The 25,168-nt window shown below is 42.4% G+C and overlaps 1 protein-coding gene across 6 annotated transcripts in view; it reads left to right on the plus strand.

The window, feature by feature from the left end:
• The window catches only part of AFF2 (ALF transcription elongation factor 2), a 473,257-nt gene that overhangs the window by 91,415 nt on the left and 356,674 nt on the right, over positions 1-25,168 (plus strand). The gene's annotated exons all lie outside the window — the stretch shown is intronic.

Below are 25,168 nucleotides of genomic sequence, written 5' to 3' on the forward strand. Positions count from 1 at the left end.
AGGAGGCAGGATTCCGAGGCCAGAGTGACCATTTCAGGAAAAATCCTGTAGCTCCTGCCTGTAGATCACCCATCTGGTGACATCCGGAGAGGAGGATGTATTTATTTGCTTGCTGACGTGTTCTGAGTTTGGCAATACGGTTTTGACCACATTCTGTGTAGACCCCGTGGCGCGTGGGCTCCCGGCGTGTGTTACCCTAGTGGCTCTAGGGTGTGCATTTTCATTTTTGGGAAAATTGCGCCAGCACCTTACAAACTAGGCATTTGTCCACCAGCCTGATGCATTATACCAAAGAGCGATCTTGTTACATGCAAACACATCGCGGAAAGTCAACTGCGGAAAACACCAATGTGAACAGTGCTGCTGTGAGGCCGTATTATGGAGGAAACCCATCTAGAAATGGAAATCGGTAAAACTGTTAAAATGCTACCTTTCAGCCAAACTGCAGCCCTGTTGTTCAACGGGTTGGGCACCCAGGCTGGTCACAGAGCAGCTCTCCATGTCAAGACTTGTCGGAAACACGAGTGTTTCAGTAACGGCATCTGCTAATCATTACCAGAAAGCACACAGTTGGATAGACATTAAAATCTACTACCTTGCATACAGAGCAGAGCTGGCATTGTGAACACAGAGCTCTTCTTGGATTTGCTGGCTGTATGAGGAGCAAAGGCAGCCATGGGCTAGTAGGAAAAAGAAAGAAGCAAATCCATCAATATGTGATTAGCCCTTCCCTTCTGTCTAAAGATCATATTGCTCAAGGGGACCTAGACAGGCACACCACTGTTTCTCTATCTGTGTGCTCTCTTTAACACCTTTCCCTGCCTGGTGAGTGGCCACCTACCTGGGCCTCGCTTCTGGTCATCAACTAACTCTTTGCCTATCCACGGTCTGCACACTTTCAGGTCTTTCTCCTTCTTCCTCCCTCATCCCCTCCCTTCCTCCCTCCCTTCTTTTTTTAAATTTTTTTAATTTTTATTTATGATAGTCACACACACACACACAGAGAGAGAGAGAGAGAGAGAGAGGCAGAGACACAGGCAGAGGGAGAAGCAGGCTCCATGCACCGGGAGCCCGACGTGGGACTCGATCCCGGGTCTTCAGGATCGCGCCCTGGGCCAAAGGCAGGCACTAAACCGCTGCGCCACCCAGGGATCCCCCTCCCTCCCTTCTTATTTTCTTTTTTTCTTTGGTCTCTGGAGCCCCTGAGACACTGGAAATCCAGTGAATGTATCCTCACCTGCCCAGATTCTCTTTCTGGAAGCGGGAGCAAACCCAGCATTGCCTCCTTCATGGTTCCAGGGTATCTGAGTGTGGTAATGTTCTCAGTGGCATCTTTCTGGAAGAACCAGAGAGTCACTAGGGCAAGGTGGAATGGAGTCCAGGGTTACGAATATCCCAAATGAGGCATTTCCACATGTATTAGATTTCTTTAGGAAATGTTTCCTACACCCAAGTCTCAGTAAAATGGTTACTTTTCTTTATGATTTCGTCGAGGGGTAAATGAAGGCAGGGGAGGGGTTGTATGTACAAAACGACTGGAACATAACCCCAGATGCCATGTGTATACTCTTGTGATTTTTCCATTCAGAAAGTACTTGCACATATCAAAGTAGTGGGGGCGAGGTGGGGTGCAGTTTACTGTGTAACCCCCGTTTTCAGTTTACCCTCAAATGCACAAAATGGTTGTTTTTGCTTCCATTTGACTCACTCTTGCCGCCACTTGGGTATTATAGACATATCAGTATAGGTGGTGAGCTTGTATGGTTATTGAAGCATTAGCAGTCCTCATTCCAGTGTATCCTTGGTCTGGTTTTTCTTCCTCTTGAGTTTCTTGTTCTTGGTGTACTGCTGGTCCTGGGAGTACCATCAAAAGATAACGTTGGAGGTAAGGTCCATCCACAGACACGAACCACGGGGAGTAAGGGAGACATAGGTCATCAGTTCTTGGGAAGTGCTGGAATCAAAAGAACACTTGAAGTGTGTGGAGGTTTGTCTGCAAGTCGGTCCGCTGGGTTCATTGTAGGGCAGAGAGTTCCAGAACTCTCGAGTAGGAAGAGCTGACCCAGCCCCACTACTGACAGCTAGGTTAGTTCACCTATGAGAACTTCAGTTTCTCTCTCTCTCTCTCTCTCTCTCTCTCTCTCTCGGATCAAGGCGATAATCATTTCTACCTTGCTTTTGTCATGAAGGATCAAACAAAATACAGAGCAAGCGCTTCCAGTACCAAATAGTGTCACGCGCGTGCCGATCATTCTTGTGCACTGTATATTATTATCTACATCCTTTATTTAATGGCTTCCAGCCTCGATCAGCTCTTTTAAGGCATGGGCTGGATTTATTGCATCATTAGCAAAGAAACTTCCTTTTCTGAGAAGCCCAAGATTAGATTCTGTGTAATGTTGCCTTTCCTAAAAGTGACCACTTTCAAGTACTAATTTTACGTGCTCTTGAGCATTTGGCAAATGAAGTGGAACACTTTTGAAAAAAAACATCTTTCCATTCAGACAATTGTTTCAAAACACAGACCTATCATTTCTGATCAGAGCAAGGCACACCGTTTTCGATGGGATTTCTTTTTGTCGTTGAAAAGGCAGCTCGTCCCCAACCTGTTCCTGTCTGGGGAAAATGCTTACCGCCACATTTCCTCATTAGCTTTGCCTAAGACGGGCTCCTGTGTCACAGCTGATGGAGCCTTTATGAGCCTTTTAGCCAAATGACTGATGTTTGCCTCGTTATGTCAGATCTGAGGGCACTCCTGGCATCTCTCTTTATTCCCTGTCTAACACCATCAATCGAGCAGCTGCCGTGCACCCATGATCAGGCTGATTATGAAAATGTGCTCAGGAGCCTGATGACGCCAATTGTCTTTTATCTGAAGAGGCCAGTAGATGCTGCCTAGGGCTTGCTGTTCTGTGAACAGCGTTTCCTGTTCCGGGACGGGCAGGTGAGACTCACCCGAGTCCGTTGGCACTGGGTATGGGCCATGCAAATGAATTTTGGTTCATTATGGAAGAAGTTCCTGGAAGGGATGATCTGGTCCTCTTTAGCCATTTCTCTATTCACCCGAGAAGATTCTTTGGTCCTTTCATTTTGATTTCTTGCCCAATAGACAAGTTCATTATTCCTGGTGCTATGGGAAGAAAGATGAAACCCAAGGCCTGCTACATAGAGAATATGTTTTTCTAAATGCACTTTAAAGAAATGAAGGTAAATGCTTGTTTATAGAGAGCAGCGGATTCCAGCTGTACCTTCACAAAGTTTTCCTGAATGGGTAATGACAACTTCCTTCGTTGCTGAAGATAAAGATGATATGTGAGGTTTTGTGGTTCTGGGACTGCTCCAGGCCTGCCTGACAGGTGGACTGCTCTGCATGTAATGGGGCTTGGGCTTCCTTAGGAGATTTGCAATCCCCCCATTCCCAAGCCAGTTGGATGGGGTTAGGGGCTATTGGCCCATGGCCTCTGGATAGAGAGTGGATAGGGTGGATAGGTGCCTTGTGCAGTGTCAGCTATGCAACCTTGGTCTCATCAATGGCATGTGCATTCAGTGGAGCTTCGGCAAGGTGACTGGTCCCTGATGGCTCTGAGGTTGTGGCAGCCTCACTGCCTTGCCTCCTTCTGGCTTGCCACTCACCCAAATGTATGCTACCCATGTAGCATTTCCCTTGTTGCCCCTGGGTCCAGCCTCCCTTTGTATACTTCCTGGCTTGGAAAACCAGAAGCTTGTTTTTAAAATAATTTAGTTCGGGACCTCAGGTTGCCCTAATGGTGTTTGAAATAGATTGTTCTGCAGACCCTGCAGGTGAGTGCAGGCTGACTGTACAGAAGGGCCTCCCCCACTTATTCAGGGAAACTTGGAGAGAGTGTAGCTGGAACTTGACATGCTCATTTCTCGTCATTTCTGACCAGCTTTCCATTCTCTAAACCAGCAAGTTCCTGTGGTGGTCAAATAGTGGGTGGGTGGGGAGCGATCTTTATATCTGTTTAACATTTTGTATAAATAGTGTATCATGATTGCATTTGTCTGTAATGACAAGGAGTCTAGTACATGGGTGTGAATAAAGACATGGTGGTACATAAAATATATCATTCAAGGCCACCTGGGACCTAAGGAGGAAGTTTGGTAAAGAGCATAGGTTTGCAACTCTGGCTTAGCATCAGACTCGCCTAGGGAGATCAGAAAACATACCCGGGTCTAGAATGCATACCTAGCAGTTAGTCCAAACCTCTGGGGAGTGCCCTGGTGTGGGTATGTTTGCACAGCTTCCCAGGTGATTTGAGTGTGCAGCCAGGGATGAAAACCACTTGTGTGGTAGAAGAAGTGTGGGGGTTTACCTCAAAGATGGGGTTTTAGCCTAGTCTGTGTCTTTATTGGCACTGTGAACTTAGATCATTTAACCTCTCTGAATCTCAGGATCCTTATCTGTAGAATCAGAATCAGAGGAATAGCTACCATTTATCGGTTGCTTCCTATGCACCAGCCATGAGCCGACTGCATTACACATGAGGTCTAATTTAATCTTCACAAAACCTTCAGAACGTTTGAGTGCTACAGTTAACCCCATTATACAGATGTGGAAGCTGAGGCTCAGGGAGTTTGGAGAATTTGTCTAGGGTCATGCAAATAATGAACGTAGAACCAAGACTCTAACCCAGGTGACATGGACTCCAGAGTCCCGAGCTCTTAACCATTATTCTAGAAAATATGGAACACCAGGGTCATGATAGTTTCTTTGCAGAGTTTTTTTATGTCTGAATACTCTTTAAACTGTGTGTGGATATGCACGTGGAAGTTGTTTATTAGTAGTGGTAATAGTAATAAGAAGACTGGGCTGGGAATTTCAGTTTATGACACATCAGCCCTTTGGAACGGCTTATTCTGAGCCAGCCAGGTTTTACTGAGATCTGGAATCAATTCAGAAATACATCTGGGACACCGTCCTCAGGACCCCTTTTTACCTCATGTTTATGTCTGCCAAATTTCAGGTTCTTGCTCAGTGTACAGAGGTACCTATGGAACATCATATGTGAATTAGCTGCTTTGACTTTTTTGAGTGCTGGATTGATCACATGTATCTAATTTTACTCTCTTCCAAAGCCATACCAAAACTAGTGAAGGGACTTTTTAAGAGGGATAAACCCCACAGGATAGGGAAGATGGGAGAAATTGAATTTGGGAAACTGGAAAGCATTCAAATAAATAGTAACTGATTTAGCAGATCTAGAAATCGAAGTCCTAGCAGATCTAGAAATCGAAGTCCTAAGCCTCCAGTTGGAAAGGCTGAGAATCAATCCAGCTCATGGAACAGAATCTCCCAAAAGCCCAGGGATCGGTGGTGCCAGATATCCCTGGAAGTGGCAGTGACTAGAGTCTGAAATATAGAGGATGAATTGAGAGCTGTGTAAGAAAAGTAGACTTCCCACTCTCCTCCCTTACTCTTTCATTCTCCCACCTCTACAGAAAATGGGAAGTCTGTTTTCTGAGAGTATAAAACAGAAGGTTTTCCTGGGGTACTTCCCTGGAAACAGGGACATTAAGTGAACACATGCATATACCACCAACCAAATTCAGGGACTGCCAGGCTGCTTCCCCCAGAATGCTGGCAGCCAGGATTCATCGTGATATTCTAGAAACAAAAGGAGATAAAGAGAAATGTCCACAAGCTCCTCAAACAGGAAGAAGGAGGAGGGGAGGGGAGGGAGACAGAGAAAGAGAGAGAATGCACAAGCACGCATCACACAAAGGGACAGAGATGTGTATGAACTTCATGGCAACTTTGGAAGCTAGAAGACAATTCTGAGTGAAAATTACTTCCGACCTAAGATTTCTACCCTAGCCAAATTATTGGTCAAGTGGGAGGGCAGAATGAAGACAATTTCAGACATCCAAGATCTCACAGAGATTTGCCTCAGTAAGCTACTGGAAGATTTGTTTGTTCAGTAAAGTGAGGGAATATATCAAGGAAGAGGATGGCATGCATACTGGACGGGAACACAGAAGTGCCAACATGGGAGACAGGCCAGGACAGGCTGCTGGAGGATGATGGTGAAATGAATTCCACGTGTAGAGGGGACCAGTCTAGATTGGGGAAGGTCAGAAAGCTCTGAATGAAATTTATCAATGATCAAGTGATGGTATTTTCACAACTGGTATAGTTCAGGTTGGGCTCAGTGATAAGTGCATAAAAAAGCCAAAGACAAGGATTAACTCCAAAGAAATGTGCAGGAAAGGAAAATCAGAGTTTAGTAGATGGCTTAGTGTTGAATGGCATATGTAATCATAAGAATGTAAAGAGAAATTTCCAGGGGGCACCTGGGCAGTTCAGTCGGTTAAGCATCCAACTCTTGCATTTGGCTCAGGTAATGATCTCATGGGTCGTGAGATCCAGCCATGTCAGGCTCCATGCTCAGCAGAGTCTGCTTGGGATTCTCTCTCTGCCTCTGCCCCTCATCACCGCCCCCATTCCCCTCCCGCCCTACTCGCATGCATGTGCGTTCTCTCTCTCTCTCTCTCTCTCTCTGTAAAATAAAGAAATGCATCTTTAAAAAAAATTCTACCTAACCAAACTTTTGATAAAACATGTTAGGAAGCTGGAGGGATGGGAAGGACATCAATGTGGTGGTGTAGGGACAAAGGGAGAAGGTTGAGTGCTCATCTTACACTGAGGTAAGTCAATAAAAAGTATTTGAAACTGAAAAATCCAGAAAGAGCCATACAGTTGTGTCATGGAGAGAGAAATGGGGGCATATGTGTGGAAAGGATGGACTCAAGAAAAGTTACAATTGCCTCTTGAGGAAGGAGAAGGAGATGGGGGTTAAGTGCAAACCTGGAGACTGCTGTTGTCTTCACAAATCACTTGGAACCAGTTGACTCTTTAGCATCATGTGCAGATATAAATTTGATAATATCTCAAGCATCTTCTGCTCCTTTTTGCAAAAACAGTGAAAAATACTTTGAGATAGAAAATGAACAAAGTAATAGAAACAATCTCACAGCAAGAAAGTGGGGTCTGTGCAGCCAGGGGAACAAGAGGCTGCCCCTGCCATTTGTGACCACTTGCATATTGACATGACTGCCTAGCCAAGGGGCCAGGAAAGCAGCGCAAGGACCCCTTCAAGGAGCCAGGTCTCTTCTTTCATTGCCTGCATACCCAGTGGCACTAACTTGAAGACAATGGACACTTTTGAGGTAATCTCTGAAGAGTATAAAGTGGGATTTCTATGTCCCATTTCCTTTGTCTAGGGATCGGGATTGTCCCTGACTTTACCATTGGCATCCCTCTTTAGTATTTCAGCTTTCTAAATGAGGCTGAACTCTGGGACAGATCCTAAATGCCAGTTAGCAAGGTTTAATGAAATACAAGTGCTCAGCGCATGGGAAAATTGTATTAACAGATATCTGTAGATATTTACATAATTGACATGACTCATTAGTTTAACCAGGAGAATATGGGAAATATTTGTTACTGTTTTCACCTCCTTTTGTCTTTCTGCATAATAAAGATGTGGCGATGGCAGTATGTGTTGACTAACTCCTCAGGGAACATGATATATCTTGCCATAATAAGAACCCTGATAAACTCTCAGCGTTATTAATGAGTGACTCAGTAATCATGCTATGTCAACACTTCCTCTTGGTCACCAGGTAGCCACCAAGGGGTTGCCGTAGCTGGACTCTCTAGAGAAAGGGCCAGCAACATCAGATGAGGCAGATGGGCTTGAGGGTGTTCAAACTACTGTGTTTTCTGGGGTGAAGCTCCAGTGAGTTCATTTGAAACAAGTTGTGCCTTGGAGTTTCCAAAGGCCCTCCGCCTGCAGGGTTTTGTAACAAGGAGGAGGGCTTTTAAGCTGGAAAATGCTTAGGAGCATTTAAAATCTCCAGCCCTGCTGTTTTCCTGTGTTGCCCTAAGAAAGGCCCTGGAAAGGGGTGAGGAAGCAAAGGTGGGTGAAGAAGGGAGTGCAGTAATCTCAAAGAGCATGGTGGGCTGGCCAGGGACTCTTTTTCTGTGCACCAGGTAAAATCCACACAGGAACCCTTAATCGCATGTTGTTCTATGGTATTATTAAGTGAATACATTTTTCATGGCCCACCTGCTAGTGTAACTAATTAACAGCCATTCTCATTAATTACATTGATCAGGATCATAAAATAATTTCAAATTGCTGAACATGATCAGCAGGAGTAAAATGGTTTCACTTTAATCCCTTAATGATTTTTTCATGATTAATCAAACAAAATATATGTAGTTATTTGATCCATTTTTTTCATCTTGGAACTGCAACTCAGGGCAATTATAGTAGACATAAAGTTGATGCAAACAGAACTACATTTCGTGCAGTAGCTAATTAAGCAATAAGGCACAATGGGGTGGGGGGGATATGATTATCATGAGATAATCACCCCCCTGAGGAGTCACAAAGCAAAAGGTACAGTTGAGTACCTGTGCTCCCACAGGGCTGTGATTACCTTCGGATAACCACATATCCCGCTGGCGCCTTACTGCTGATCAGAAACTCATCTGTTTTACGCAGAAATACATTGAGGAAAAATGACTTTGATCATAAGAAATGGTTCACTACAGTATAAAGGTTTCATCTATTAATAGTGACAACATTAATGCGTGCTTTAGAAGGTTAAATAATCAATCATACTGTTCTCATGTCCTCCATGGGTGTTGGAACTATTTTCAATTTATTGTTTACACTTTGGAGAATGCATACATTTGGTGGCTTGGGCGTGTAAAACAATATCTTCAGATGCTCACACATCTGATAATTTTTTATCAAATCGGAAAGTTCTTGCCTTCAAGGTACTAAACATTTTTGGGAATGAAATCATACAAGGATAGTAGGGCAACTTACAGAGTCTAAGAAAGAACAAAATACATCTGTTATATTTTAGCCATGAGCTCCTAGATCACTTTCAGCTACGAAACTTTCACCGGGGGCAGCCCGGGTGGCTCAGCGGTTTAGCACCGCCTTCAGCCCAGTGCCTGATCCTGGGGTCCTGGGATCGAGTCCCACGTCAGGCTTCCTGCATGGAGCCTACTTCTCCCTCTGCCTATGTCTCTGCCTCTCTCTCTCTGCCTCTCATGAATAAATAAATAAAATCTTAAAAAGAAAGAAACTTTCACCGTATTGTACAGCCAGCTCCAGATGTGACAGTGGGAATGCACAACCATTTAAGCAGGGAGGATGATTTGGGTTCTTTCTAGGACATGACTCCCCTTCCTTTCTTCCAAAGGAAAAAGGAATGACAAGAATCAGACCCACACAAGGAAGAACAAAGCAAACTGACAGATATCCTTTCTGTGCGCAGGGCCAGCTGGCAGGGTAGAAGGTCCTGCTCTCTTGGGTGCCACTGTCTGTGGCATTAGTTTCTCCGTCCTCACCTGTGCTCTCCATGGTGAGGGAAACGTGAGTTCACCCCCACTACCAGAAAAGAGTTATTTCTTCATTTAGGGACACTAATGGGATTGTGGCGGGGCCATGCAAAAGGAGAACAAAATAAAAATAGAAACCCCACCAGTCGCACCAACAGCTTCTAAGCAGCAGTGTCAGCCTAACACCTAATGGTTGACAAACTCACATTTGGCAAGGGTGCCTGGTGGTGTGCTGTTTGCATTTACTGTACAGAACTATTTCCTTCTTGGGCACCTGGGTGGCTCAGTCGGGTAAGCATCTGCCTTTGGCTCAGGTCATGGTCCTGGGATCCTGGGATCGAACCCCACATCGGGCTCCCTGCTCAATGGGGAGTCTGCTTCTCCCTCTCCTTCTGCTCCTCCCTCCCTGCTTATGCTTTCTCTCTCAAATAAGTAAAAACATAAAAAAAAAACCTGTTTCCTTCTTGCCAACTGTAAAGAGATACCCTGTAAACTTTATTTTGACCAACTGGTCTTCCTTTTTTGTTATTAAAAATCACTATATTTGAGTTATACCTAAAATGATCAGATTTATTTCACTTCATATTACCTTCCCCCTCTTTGGCTAAAATATTTAGTGACTTTTTGTTTGTTTTTTTCTATTTTCACTGTAGACCAGTAACAAAGAAGTTGAGTGATTGTTGATTGGTGAAGATGTTCATCCAAATTGGCCCAGGTTTGTTTCCAAATGAGGATGCCTGGTTTAGCATCTGTGGGCTTTCTGAAGGAAATGTAGCTGTGTACTTATTGTGACCCTGCAAAATGAAGATAAATTGTGTCACGTGTAGGATACATTACTGACTTTATGACATGCATAAATTGACAATTGAGTGCATCCCTTCCATAAAAGCATCCTCCCATTGCTTATATTGTGTTTTTAATGTAACGTTGTTAACAGTGCAGTGCTTTGAAAAATGTGAAGGTAAAACAGTTGGACACCAGACCCAGGGTTTTGCCTTCAAGTGTCAGTAAGTGCTAGTTTTGAAAAGAACAGTCTCACTTTAACCTTACTAAGCATTCAATTCAAGCCATGTTGCTTGATCAAGTCAAACCATTTGGCTTCATGTGGCTCTCTGCTTGGCATGGGGCTCTCTCCCCTCAGAAGCACATTTTGGTCAAGGTTAAGAGTGAGCAAGATTTTATTGAAAAACAAAATAGGCGCAAGAGATAGGCAATCAGTATGATCTTGAAACATTGGCTTCATACTGAGTGTACTGGTCTCGAGGCTTATCTCAGGTTCGCAGCAGTACTCAGGCTTACATTATGCATTACGAAGAGGAAATGTCAGTTATTAACTTAAGTAGCATAGGTACGAATTGTAAAAGGGCTTTTAAAGTGCCAAACACTGAAAAAGGAAATTAAATGTAGCTATTTATGATAGAGCTTTAGAAATACTTCGATTTGTTCTTGGGAGACCTGGCATTTAGATTTGAACCTATGTGCGGTCTTCAAACTCGCACAATTTATGTACAAATAATAATGCAGGCATCTTCCAGTATAATCATCCATGTGTGCCATACATGTGTTTGGCTGTGGATAAGCCCTCCCCCCCAAAGCAACCATCATGACTTTAGCCTTCTCTACGATGTGAAACGTCATGGTAGCTGATGAGTGAAAACGATGACAGATGAAACTTCATGGATGAATGAAGGTCATTTGAAAAACTCTATCAGTTGCAGTGAGTTAATTTTTTTGAATTCCTGCTAGTCATCAACATTCGGTGGAGACCGAATGGAGGAGTCTGCGCCTGTAAGCATTGCAGGTGTTCTGATCTTCCCAGGCTAAGCAGACCTGATCAAGTCGTTAGCTAGATAGCCCATATGATACCAATGAAGTGCCACTTAGGACATGCTCATTGGCCCCAACAAGTGGGAGGCAAGCTTGGCCAGACAGATAGAAAGGGCTCCTTTAAGAAGGGATCAGGGAAGGCACTGCTCCTCCGCTGGCCTAAATCCACTAATCTGATGTTATTATTAGCGATAAGGAGCAGTGGCCAGAAGAAAATCTCATTCTCTGCAAATGTCATTTAAATAGGACTCTGATATTTTCTGGTCAAGTCGACAGGCTTTAGTCAAATAGTGAGCACTTTATTTGTAAATGTGGCCTGGTGGGGGGAGCGTTGGTGGGAGAGAGAATAGATTCAGTTCAGCAGTTCTTTGGCTGTCGGCTTACCAGTATTGATTAATCGTCCAGCAGTGGCAGCTGCTTCTTTATTAAATGTGCGGCTCGCCAGACCAGAGCTATCAGGTGTAAGAAATGTTTGTTGACAATTCACCTTTTCTCCCAATATGGCGCACCAGGCTCTTGCATGTTTCTCAACTACTGTTCCTGGGAATTCAGCCCCTTCCCCTCTCTACTCACTGCCTCCTCAAGCATGAGCTACTAGGGTGAGCCACTCCCCAACAGGTTGTGACTGCACAATTAAAAAAAATCTTTGGACATATTTTATCTTTCTCCTCCTTCTTCTTTTTTGGTTATTGTGAGGCTCTGTGGGAAGATCTTGCCACTGAAGTACCAATTGTTTGTTTTTTTTTTTTTAATTTTTTTTTTTATTTATTTATGATAGTCACAGAGAGAGAGAGAGAAGGCAGAGATGCAGGCAGAGGGAGAAGCAGGCTCCATGCACCGGGAGCCTGACGTGGGATTCGATACCGGGTCTCCAGGATCGCGCCCTGGGCCAAAGGCAGGCGCCAAACCGCTGCGCCACCCAGGGATCCCTGAAGTACCAATTGTAATTACAGATGTAGCTCATATATTGCTTATGACTCCTGTTCTCAGAGTTGTGAAGCTACTACCCCTTGCTTGGGGCATGAGGCATCTTAAGAAGCCCTAAGAGCACCATGGGACCACTGGGGTCCTATGTCACAGGTTACCTGCTTTTTGTTTTGAAATCATACCCCAGCGAGGGCAAAGCCTTCCCAGTTTCCTCCAATATCTCAAAGTCCGAGGAGAGTTGACACTTTAGAAGAATCTGACATATATGTCAATCTCCAATGGGTTTACCCCAAATGCCCCTTTAAGAAACACAAATCCGATCAAAAAGCTTTCCAACCCCTTCCAGATCTACCTTTAGGGATTCCCCAGCTCTTTAAGCTTCCATGGCATTTCACTTCTGTGGCCTTCACTTGGCATTTGGTGTAAATTATGTGTGTGTGTTACAGGTGCCTTTTCTTCCACTTCTGGCTAGAGAGTTAGAACTTTGTGTAAGGCAATGACTTTTTGACTGGGAATCATATATTGTGAATGTTTATGAACAGTTCATTTTAAAAGATTTTATCTAAGCCTCATAAATCATCATGGTGCCTTAGAAGGGTCAATATCTCAGCATCCTAACAACCACCTCTAGAAGCCTCTTTTGGTAAGTGACCTAAAAATGTTTGGTTCTACCCCATGTCCTCATTATTGATACACAAAATATGACCAGTATACTGATTTTTCATTCCTCATTCAGTAAATTTCCACTGCATGGCTACTATGTGTGCCACATTCTAGGTACTTGAAGATATGGCAAACAGCATGACAAAGCAAAAGGTAATACGTACCATTAAGGAAATAGCACTGGCTAATGTTGACAGGGAGGGACCGGGTGCAATGATGGAGTGAGGCACTACCTTTGTTAGGGTGCTCAGGAACGGTCTTTCAGAGGAGGTGATATTTGAGCAGAGACATGAAGGAAGAGCCAGGAGAAGAGTATTCTGTGCCAGTTGTACAACACATACAAAGGCTCTGAGGTGTGAGGGAGAGAAAGGAGGCCGGTATTGACATGAAGAGAGTGATTACGTTGGACAGCGGCATGAGATACATTCAGAGAGAGAAGAAGGGATAGATACATTGCATTCTGAGTGCAGTGGGAAGCCATTGGAGAATTTAAGTCAGGCAGTGACAAGATTTGATTTATGTTTTATTAATAAGTTGCTTTGGCTTCTCTGTGGAGAATGGATTGGAGGGGGGGGATAGTGGAAGCAGGAGGTTATTACGGCAGTTGTCCAAGTGAGAATTGGTTCTGGCTTAGACCAGAGTCATGGACTTATTCTAGATGGAGAGGTAGACAGAGAATGAAGGGAGGGGTAGGCAATACGGTGTCATTGTTAGGAGCTCATGCTTTGGAATGGAGTGGCCTTGGTTTTGGGTGAGTTAGTTCACTTTGTAGTTCTGACTTTCTCCATCTGTAGAAAGTGGATAATAATAGTTACTTCATAAGACTTTTTTTTTAAAGGAATATGTAAGAACTACTGCCAGTAAAGGGCTTATTAGCAGGGTACGTCATAACAAGCCCTCTGAAGATACTTACAAAGGAATGTTAGGAGATGAACAACTTTGGAACTTTGTGTAAGTTTTTATTAAATAACTGATTAGGGGCACACCCCCCAGTCAATGTGAACTATCTGATCTGATGTGTTTAAAAGTTGAGTCAGAAATTCCAGGGGCACCTGGGTGTCTCAGTAATTGAGCATCAGGCCGTGATCCCGGGGTCCTGTGATTGACTCCCACATCAGGCTCCCCGGACAGACCTTGCTTCTCCCTCTATGTCTCTGCCTCTCTCTGTGTGTCTCTCATGAATAAATAAAATCTTTTTTTTTAAAAGAAAAACTCCAGTTAGCAGAGGGCAAAGTCTGTAGCATAGCTGGCTATCTTGAGAAATTTCCCCTACTCGAATCATAAGAAATAACAGCAATTGGAAAAGTAAATTCTACGCAACACCTACTGCTCAGCATAATTTGAAGACCAAGAATGCCAAAAGGGTGAAACAACTGTGAGTAAAAAAGGGAGAAATTTCCAGATCTCAGGGTGTGATCTTCTTCTTCCGCTCCACCCCCTTCTCTGACACAGGGCTTTGCATTGAGCCAAGGGAGACAGAGAAATACTTCAAAAGCAGCTCTTGAGTGTGGAATTCGCTGAGTTCTTGTATGTTGAAAACATTTTTTCCCCTTTTTCTTTCTGTAGCCCTGATGTAACCAGCCAGACACAAAATCTAGTGACTCTCTTTCACTGAATTGAGTTTTTTAAGGGCTGCTCCATTGCTTCTTTGCTTTTGTAAATTCCGATGTCATTCTTTCTCTCTTGCCTTTGTGAGTTACTTGATGGTTTTTGTCTAGAGGTCTTGAGAGCTTTGTCTTTATCCTTGTAATCGAATGGTTTTACCACTTTATGTCTTTGAGGTGATCATTCTGGATAATTTTCCTAGGTATGCATGGAGCCCCGTTGGGTGAATTTATTCTGCTCTTGCTTTATGTTTGGGGAACATTTTCTTGTATTGTAAATTTAAACATTAATTGTTCTAGTGTTTTGTTTTTCTTTTCCACGGACTTCAGTAACGGGTATTATTTCTTCTTGCCTTCTTTCCTCTTGCACTACTTTCTCTCTGACCTTTTACACTTTTGTTTCTATGACATTTTCAGTCTCTCTCTGTTTTCCCTTCTGCAGTGTCTTTTCTTAAATTTTCACTTGAATATATTTTCCCCTGTAATTTATTCTTTATGCTCCAGATAATTTTGTCTTCTCCATTTTGTTCCTGTGTTTCATCAACTCACTTCTCATTCCTTTCTGTTTTTCTTGTATGTTTTTAATTTTAGATTTTGCATTTCTGATTCAAGGTGGTTTTTCATATCTTCAAAATGACGTCTTGAGAATGGTCTTTTTAGTACGTTTCTCTTTACAGTGTTAGCTTAACACTTTTCTTGTGCTTCTTAATTGTTTCTTGGAAAGGGCATTCCCACAATTGATGAGTATAAATTTTCACTTCCTATGTGATGACAGCTTCACAAAAAGTTAACATATATTAGGTCACAAGGCAAACATCAGTAATGTTCATAAAGTAGAAATAGTGCAAATGACACTCTGTAATCATGGTGTAATAAAACTAGAAAGCACTAGTAATATAAAAACCAGAATGCCACTTTTATCTAGCAATTTTAAAAGCTCCAATTACTTCCTTCATGAAATAGGAAATACGAACTTAAAAATTATAGATTCAAAGATAGAAATGATAACACCACATGTAAGAATCTCTGGATGCTTTTCGAACAATGATCAGAGGAAGATTCATCACAGTGAACACTTGTACCAAAAAAAAAAAAAAATACGGAAGACTGAAAATAAATGGGAAAATACCCAGGTCAAAAAACTGGAAAAAAGACAACAGAATACACCAAGAGAAAACACAAGGAGAGAAATAATAAAGATAAAAATGGAAAATAATGAGCTAGGGAACAGAAAAAAAGAGTAAATCTAATCAATAAATCAAAGTCCTGTGTCTTAAGAAATTATTAAAGTAGAGAAACCACTAACTTAAAGAAAAAGAAAGGATGGGAAAAACTTTACAAAATAGTAGATAAGAAGGAGGAAATATCTATTTGAAAAAAATTTTTTTTTTTGAAAAAAATTTTTTAATCTCAAGAGACTTGTTTTCAAACATCCATGGAGAGTAGAAAACTTAAATAAAATTGATAATTCCCTAGAAAAATACAGGCTGCCAGAATGTAGATGATTTGATTTAGAAAGCCTTGAACATCTTAACACCTATGAAAGCAATAGAGAAAGTTATTAATGAACTACCTCACAAAAGACCAGATGGTTTCATAGTCCTGAAACTATGTTTATTTTAGGGTTGATCACACTTGTGAATATATTATAGATAATGAGTGTAGATGTCTCGCTGTTGGAAGAAAGAGCTACACAAAAGCAAAGGAAAAAGGGTGGAATGAAATTTGTGGTGTTGGATTGCAATTGGAGGTATCTAATGAACTCCTGTAGTGTAGATAAGTAAGTGGTAAGTGTGTTGCATACATATATATATTTCCTGGCTTGATCTGCTATGAGAGCCTAAACGTAATGGCATTCTCATAGCAATGAGCACACCTAGCACCAAGATTTTGTTTTTTAAATCCCATATTCCAACATGGGAAACTAGGAACACTTGGTGAATAGATTGATTCTAGCACTAGGATGACAAAAGAATAAAATTCTGAGATATCTTGTGTCAGAAGTAAGGAAGTGCAAAAAGTTGTCACACCTTGGCAGAAGGACATAGGAGCCAACATGAAAAACCACAGAACGGTCAAATCTCAGACAATTTGTACAATAAAATAAATAATGGTAGTAATGCAGTGTAATTCATAGAATAAAATTAATCTCCATTAGCTCCTGTTTCTAAGAAAGAATAAATGAATGAATGATTGAAATACAAAGTCCCTATTTGACAAAGACCATGGTATTGTGTAGCAGGCCAGATCCACCAATGACTATTGAATCTGTAGATGAACATTTGAGGGGAAACAAGATATTAGTGTGGTCACCAAATCTCTCCCCCAAATTTTGATCAGTGGCAAAGGAGAAAAATGAAAAAAATTTAAAAATTAGCGATGTTGCAGACATCTTGGGTTAAACGATGGAGGTTCCTATCACTAGTAATAAGATATATGGACCTCACGAACTTCCTGAGGTGATGCGTGGAGAAGAGTAAGGTGACTTGAATGTCACTTCTGTGCAATTCTTGCCTATATGCATAACTTACATATAACTGTGATAAAACATCTGACATACCCAAATTGGGAAACCTTTTACAAAACAGTTGACCAGTATTCATCAAAAGTGTCAAGGTCATGAGACTTTGACCTTGAGAGAAAAGATGTGGTGTTGTCACAAATTGGAGGAGACCAAGGAGACCTGACTAAATATAATGCTGACTCCTGAATGGGATCCAGTAACAGAGACAAGGACATTAGGGGAAAACCTGATGAGATTTAGTGTTTTATTAATGTCGATTCCCTGTTTTGTAATAATTGGATTGCAGTTACGTAGGTTAACATTATGGAAGGCTGGGCAGAGGATGTACATGCGTTCATTGTACTGTACTTGCAACTTTTCTATAAAATTCGTTCAAAATAAGAAAAATTAAGTCAGCCTTGCAGATAGATTCATAACACTTTCTAGCCGCTCTCATGATTTTCAGTGTATTCCCAAGCCTTATAAAGGCCATAATGTGTTATTATGAATGGAATGTTTGGCTCTCCCCTAAAATTTGTATGTTGAAACCCTACCACCCAATGTGCTGGCATCTGGAGGTAGGGCTTATGGGATGTAATTGTGATTAGATGAGGCCATGAGGGTAGAGCCTCACAAATGGGATTCCTGCCCTTTTAAGAGTCACAAGAGGGTTTGCTTCCCCTCTGTGCCCAGAGCCATGTGAGGATTTGGTGAGAAGGTGGCCATCTTCAGCCCTGACATGAGGGCCCTCACCAGAACACAGCTATGCCAGCCTGATCTTGGCCTCACAGCCTCCATAACTGTGAGAGATAAATGTTGGTGGTACCCCAGTCTGTGGTACTCCTAGCAGACTAAGATACATGTGAAGGCCCTATGGCACATTTTTCACAGTTTCTATGCCATGCAAGTACTACCAACTTTCATTCACTTAATGCTAAAACTCTATTGGATATAAACCTTCAGAGTTTGCATTATCTCTGGATCAGGATTGTGAATGTCTTGTTATCATTTTACAACATAAGAGACACACATGCAAGTGCCAGCTAACAGATTTCTGGTTGACATGCTGCCGTGTTAGGCAGTATCCTCCCCCATTGAGATCTGAGTTAATGAGAGTGGAATAAATAACTTGTTCTCTCTCTTTTTTTAAAAGCATGAACCCTGAGGGCAGCTGACCTTGCTTCTGGGCATTACACAGCTCTATTGCCCAAAGGCCATGAAGAAGACTTTGGCTTCCTATGCCATGCCATTTAGGATCATGTGCATTAAGATGTAAGTTAGAACATTGAGGTCCTGCTTGGTGCTCAGTACTTCAAGATGGGAAAGCAGACTCTTGGAGAGGTACAGTGACTGGCTCCCCATGCTCCCTCAGCCAGTGAGTAGCCCTTTTTCCCAAAGCGTTCAGATTCCAAAACCTAGGTGCTTTGCATGATCTCAAGTTGTTTCTAGAACATAAGTATTAAATCATTTGAGGATATGACCAGTCTAGACATGGAGGGTCAGCATACACCACTCTCTAGAAATCCTGGGGGAATGTCCTGTTTGTCACAGATATGTGACCTCATACAAACTCTTTCTTTCATCATCTGAAGATTTCTATCAGTGAGCTTATGGCATAAAAACTTTATTTTGTATTTAATTATAAAGGAACAGATCGCTTTGGAATGGTTCTAAAAGTCTGGGTTTTCTTTCCTTTTATGTAAGTTATATCCTGATAATGCGCCCGGTAGACCCTTGCTATTTGATCAGACCTACAGGAGGGTTTGGACTCTGAAGGATTCCTACCTGTCATGTGTAATTAGAGAATAAGAATGATAAGATGAGCCTTGTAAGAAGTTGTGGATGCCTTGTCATCTTTGGAACTCCTGCGAAAAAGGAATATTTAACATACCCTATAGAGAGGCGATTGTGTTCTGTGTGCTAGAAGTTCACTATACAGCTCGGATCTAGCCTTGTTGCCACTCCTGAGGTCCAGGAGACAATGTGACCCCTGAGAGTAGGGTCCTTGATTGTCATTGACCTCTCTCTGTATCTGGTATTTGATTAGAGAAGTTGACAACAAAGCCATGGTGGGTTATTGGATTACGTAGTCTAGCAAGGCTAATTCCAGGATTCACAGCCTTGGGTTTGACATGTCCCAGCATGTCAGTGCATTTGTCCAGATGGTGTGATAAAGCTATCAAATTCTGTTCAAGCAAAATTAATTTTATTTCATTGTATTTTTTTAAATATTTTTATTTATTTATTTAGGATAGTCACAGAGAGAGAGAGAGAGAGAGAGGCAGAGACACAGGCAGAGGGAGAAGCAGGCTCCATGCACCGGGAGCCCGACGTGGGATTCGATCCCGGGTCTCCAGGATCGCGCCCTGGGCCAAAGGCAGGCGCCAAACCGCTGCGCCACCCAGGGATCCCTATTTCATTGTATTTTTAAAAAAAGATTTTATTTATTTATCTGACAGAGAGAAAGCAAGAGAGTGCAAGCAGGGGGAGGGGCAGAAGGGGAAGGAGAAGCTGACTCCCCACTGAGCAGGGAACCCGATGTGGGGCTCCATCTCAGGATCCTGGGATCATGACCTGAGCTGAAGGCAGATGCTTAACTGACTGAGCCACCTGGGTGTCCTGCAAAATTAATTTTATTTCGATTTTTTAATAAATAAATACAAACCATGCAGCACTTCTCTATAAAGGAATGGGAGGGGTGTCATGAAATCTGAGGACACAGATAGGGGATTGTGCCTTCAGAATCAGTGGGAAATTCTGGCTGCCTGGTGACTTTGGGGACGTTGCCTGGCTCTGCAGGAGGCAAAGGTTTTAGTTAATTAGTTAGTTAGTTAGTTAGTTTATTTGGCAGAGGAGTTGGTGAAATATTCCAAACTTCTGTTAACATCTCCACAGAAGTCTGCATTTTACGTTCTTGTCCTCAAATTCAAACTTACTTTGCAGTGGCATATATATGTAAAGGTGCCTTAAACAATAGGAATGTTTAGTGCAGTGTAGAGAGTCTTTGAGCCAAATCCTGCCTTCGATGTGCACTTAAGTTTCCATTAAAGGGGAGTTGCAACTGAGCTTGCAGAGCTGAGGGCAAAATTTGAATTCTGCTGTAGGAAATCAGAGTATTAGAAGCTAGAATATAGAATTTCACTTTTCCCAGTGCTGACATTGACTTTCCTCTGGAGCATCACTAACTAGTGAGATCTAGTTCAGTTGCATGATTTTTTATTTTTCTTCACTAACCCAAATCCAGAGATACAAATCCGGGGCTTAGGGGGGGTCTCATATAGATTTGCAATATTCCTGAGGGTCTGTGATATCTTAATCACTTTCATATTTTATTTATAAAGCAAATGTTTCATGACATTGAAACATTAAATGGATTTTACTCAGCCATGTGCAATGTATAATTTTCTAAAATCTCCGATTAATTTAATATGGGTGATTTTCATTCTTTGATACGTAGCCTTACTGTAATTTACAACAAGCTATAAATATTTGAAATGCCGTGGAAATGTGGTTTGGGGAATAGTATTAACACCTGCCTTATATGCTAGTTGGGTTATATTAAGCTCTGAACATACATGGGTGTGTTTCTGGGACACCATTTGAATTGTGCTCCATGTGAACCTGTGTATGTAATGACTGGCTGGATTATAAGGGGTTCTGAGCATTTTCTTAGCTTTTGATCCAAAACCAAGTCTCAGTTTGGGGAGTCTTATGGCAGCAGTCTGTCTCTTATGCCCTTTTAAATTTGTGTCAAAGCAGAACTGCCAAATCTGATCTTTCCCTGCTTCTATGGAAAGGCAGGTAGAAAGACAGCCTACAGCCCGGAGACGAGACTTTTCTCTGGGATCAGTGGCCTGCCCTTTGTCGCTCCGGCATCCAGCTTGTCCTTGGGAGGCAGGGTGAGCGTGAAGCACTTGCCCAGTTCCACTGCTGAATAATCTGAACCTCATGGAACCTTACGGAACCTCACTTCCATTTTCTGTAAACTAGGATTGTTTTCAGAATTAGGTATTACACACGCGTGCACACACACACAGTAAGGGAAGGAGAGCGCACAAGCTCCTGGTACATAGTATGGGAACATCATGATTAGCACTCTTGTTCATTTTCTGCTGTGAATAATCTTGATCGTGAATGGCTTGGTATTAAGTCACAGGCAGTAAAAATGGTCTGTGTGTTGGTCCTTTGGTAACTTGTATTAATGACCAACCCACAAGCAGAATCTGAGGTGTCTCACTCCTATTTACGATTTATTGCACTTGATCATGTGCTTTCTGCCCTCTCAAGTATCCCTTGGCAGATGATGTCTATGCTGTGATGCATTTCCTTTCCAAACAATAAAACAAAACAAAGGTTCTTGCAGATAATTAACCTGTAGTGGGGGCAAAGTGAGGTGTACTTCTCTTTTCTGTTTTGTTCTCTTTTATTTTGAGGGAGCTGTGGTAATACCAGTAAAAGGTGTGGAGCTCCCTCTTTTTTTGGCCTGCAAGATTAGTGATTTATGGAGTCAGCTGGGGATCGCTTCTCCCAAGTGAATTTCTGACATTCTGACTGCATTTCTAATGGGTACCATGCCGGGAGAGGTGTGTGGGCTGATGCAGCCAATGTGCCAGGTGCTGCTACAGCCTGGCATTTGGGAAGTGACACAAGGTTATCTCTGCACAGCGTGACACTGGTCTCAACTGGTCCTGTCAGCCTTTGCAAAGTCCACTGTGTTAAGAGGTAGGATGAAATCTATTTCTCATAAATTTCATTTCTCCATATAAACAAGAACGCCCCTTACAAGGTGATTCAGGGACATTATTAAACGGTAAATACAGCTAAGGAAGAAAGAACACTTTGAAAGAATTGTGTTGCAGATACCAAAACCCACAAAATTAAAAAGAAAGTTTTTTTTAAAAAAGATTTTATTTATTTGTTCATGAGAGACACACAAAGAGAGGCAGAGACATAGGCAGGGGGAGAAGCAGGCTCCCTGTTGGGAATCAGATGTAGGACTCGATCCCAGGACCCTGAGATCATGACCTGAGCCAAAGGCAGATGCTCAACCAACTGAGCCCTACAGGCACCCCATAGAAGTTCTTTATATATTTTGGGTATGAGCCCTTTAGTGGATATGTTGTTTGCAAATATCTTCTCCTATTCAGTAGGTTGTCTTTTCATTTTGTTGATTATTTCCTTTGCTGTGCAGAAACTTTTTATGTTGATGCAGTCCCAATAGTTTAATTTTGCTTTTGTTTCTCTTGCCTGAGGAGACATACCCAGAAAAAAATTTTATATGGCTGATGTCAGAGAAATTACTACCTAGGATTTCTCTAGGATTTTTATGATCTCAGGTCTTACATTTAGGCCTTTAATCCATTTCCAGTTTGTTTTTCATATGGTGTAAGAAATTGATCCAGTTTCATTCTTTGGCATGTAGCTGTCCAGTTCTACCAACACCATTTGTTGAAGAGACCGTCTTTTCCCCATTGCATAGTCTTGTCTCCTTTGTCAAAGATTAATTGACCATATAATCGTGGGTTTATTTCTGGGCTCTCTCTTCTATTGATCTCTGTATCTATTTTTGTGCCTTCCATGGTGCATCCTTGTGATGTTGCTTTCTAATTTATTAAAAATGACAACTATGAATGCTCTAAGACTTGTGATTTTGAGAATGACATACTTTGCAAGGTGACACTTCCAGGGAGGCATTCGAATTTTAGGAGGTAATCTCCTAAATTACTGACTTGTTTGCCTCCTACTTCTGGATAGTTCTCATTGTCTTTCTGTCTTGTCTATGATATGTTGTAATTAAAAAACAAATTTCAGGTAGTATGGTCTAATGGTTAGCATGAGGCTGTGAAAATGAGAGATATATTTGTGTATACATATGCAATATTAGTTTTCTCTGGCTGCTGTAACAAATCACCATACACTTAGTGGCTTAAAACAACACACGTTTATTCTCTTACCAGTTCTGGAAGTCAGAAGGCTGAAATGGGTTGATAGGGCTCTGCCCCTGGAGGCTCTAGGGAAGAATTCTTTTTCTTGTCTTTTCCAGTTCCCAGAGGCTGCCTACTTTTCTTGGCTGTTGGTTCTCTGTCATCCTGACCTGTGCTTCCATCATCTTCACCCACCCTCTCCTCTGATTCTACCTACCTCTTCTAAGGACCCCTGTGATAACAATGGACCCGCTTACATAATCCAGGATAATTTTCCCACCTCAGCATCCATAACTCAATCACTTCTGCAAAGTCTGTTTTGCCACGAAAGATAACATAATCCCTGGGTCCAGGGATTCAGATGTGGACATCTTTGGGGGATGTTATTCCGCTGACCACACATATGATTAATCTTGTGCTTCAGTCTCCTCATTTGTAAAGGACTGGGCAAAAATGCCCCCCATTCCCCATGAACCCTTCTACTCCTTGGAAATTTAGTGAAGTACTTCCCCCAAAGTGCTTTAAGTGCCTTGGGAATTAGTTTCTATGCAAATAAAAAGTAATCAACAATGATATGCTAGTTGATCTCTGAAACGTGAAACTCAGAATTTTCTTACCTTGCCTTAGGTTCTTCCCTGCCCTTCCCTGCATTACTTGGTATCTTCCACCCCCTTAATCCATTTTACATCTTCACCTGAGCTTGGCTGAAAGCATCCTTTGGCAAAAATCATTTCTTCCCTGAACTGTTTGATGGAGTCTGAACTCTTTGGCCTATACCCCACACCTTCCATGGTGCCCCCAAACTACTTCCCCATACTCATCTTCCTTTGTGTTCCTAAGTATCCTCTTTCTTCAGACAGACTCAGGCGCTCACCATCCCCTGGGTGGGCTGCATGGACTCCTAGCCCTGAGCCTCGTGTCCCGCCCCCATCCCCTGGGCCTCCTTGGGCACCCTCCCCCTCTGGCACGGCTCTGATTTAAACTCATCCATGAAGCCTTGCTTGCCTACTCCAGCCTTCAAGGGTTTTTTTTTCCCTTCTGTGAGCCCTCTAGGAGTTATAATCTATATCACTCATTTTGGCCACTGTTAGGGAGGGTCTAATTTGGTTAATTGTCTTTGCGTGTCAATAGGTCCTATTTCTCCAAACAATTATCATCTCGAGATCAAGGGCCATACCTTTCATACTGGCAAGCTCTCCACTCAGCATTTAGCACCCAGTAAGCCTTAAATACATATTTCTTGATAACAGTGTGTGTGAATAGGGATTAGCTTTGCAGACCTTTTGTTCTGGGATTTATTTTCCTGTGCTATTAATCAGGCACTTTAGGCCATTTAAATATATGGACATTTAATTTCTTAACTTGCACATGGAAGTCTCCTCTGTCTGCTCTAGAAAATTATGTACTGCTTCATTTTTCTGACTGTGAAGCTGTATGAAAGTTCATGTAATTCTGTGATAAGCTCCACAGACAACCTTTTGTAGTTCTGAGAATTGGGAGGTGGTTTTTTTTTTTTTTGTTTTGTTTTTTTATTGTTGTTGTTGTTTTGTTTTGTTTTGTTTTTAGCTTCAGCCCATATTATCTGACCGGGCACATCTAAAGAGATTTCTCATCTATGGATATTTTCTCCCTACTTGATATACCCTCTTTCCTTGCATTTTATTTTTGTAAGGCATCATCTGTTTCTGTTTTGTTTGATTTTTTTATTTTTGAGAGAGAGAGAGCATGAGGGGGGTGGGCAGGGGTAGAGGGAGAGCGAGAATCCTAAGCAGATTCCATGCCCAGCATGGAGCCCAACTCGGGGCTCAATCTCACAACCCTGTGATCCTGACCTGAGCCGAAATCAAGAGTCAGACACTTAACCCATGGAGCCACCCGGGCGCCCCAAGTAAGGCATCATCTTTGTAATTTCCTCCAAAGATGCCCCCAACATGGGAGAGTAAACTCTACGCAAGCTGTTGTGTACACACTGCTTTCCCAGTAGGGGAGCTCCTACCTGCTGCTGCCCTCCTGCCGGACAGAAAGGTCTGTGTGACTGTGTTAGCAGATGAAGATCGACACTGTTTTTGGAGAAAAACGTTTCTAGGGGCTTTCAAAGTGATAGGAAGACATGATCCTTAGACCCATCACAAGTTTGTGGGTTCCCTAGAGCTGGATTTGTGAGTTGATCATTCTCCTTGTGGCATACCGGTCACGGGAGGGAGCTGGCAGTGAACATTTAGTGCAACATGATTTGCTGGTTGGTAAGAGGAAATAACCAATGTGCAGATATTTACGAACCTATTGGTGGAAATTCCAAGTGGTTTGAGGCCCTGGAAAACGTGGCCTTCGTGATCTT

This window comes from Canis lupus, chromosome X, assembly GCF_003254725.2.
Source record: "Canis lupus dingo isolate Sandy chromosome X, ASM325472v2, whole genome shotgun sequence".
NCBI lineage: Eukaryota > Metazoa > Chordata > Mammalia > Carnivora > Canidae > Canis > Canis lupus.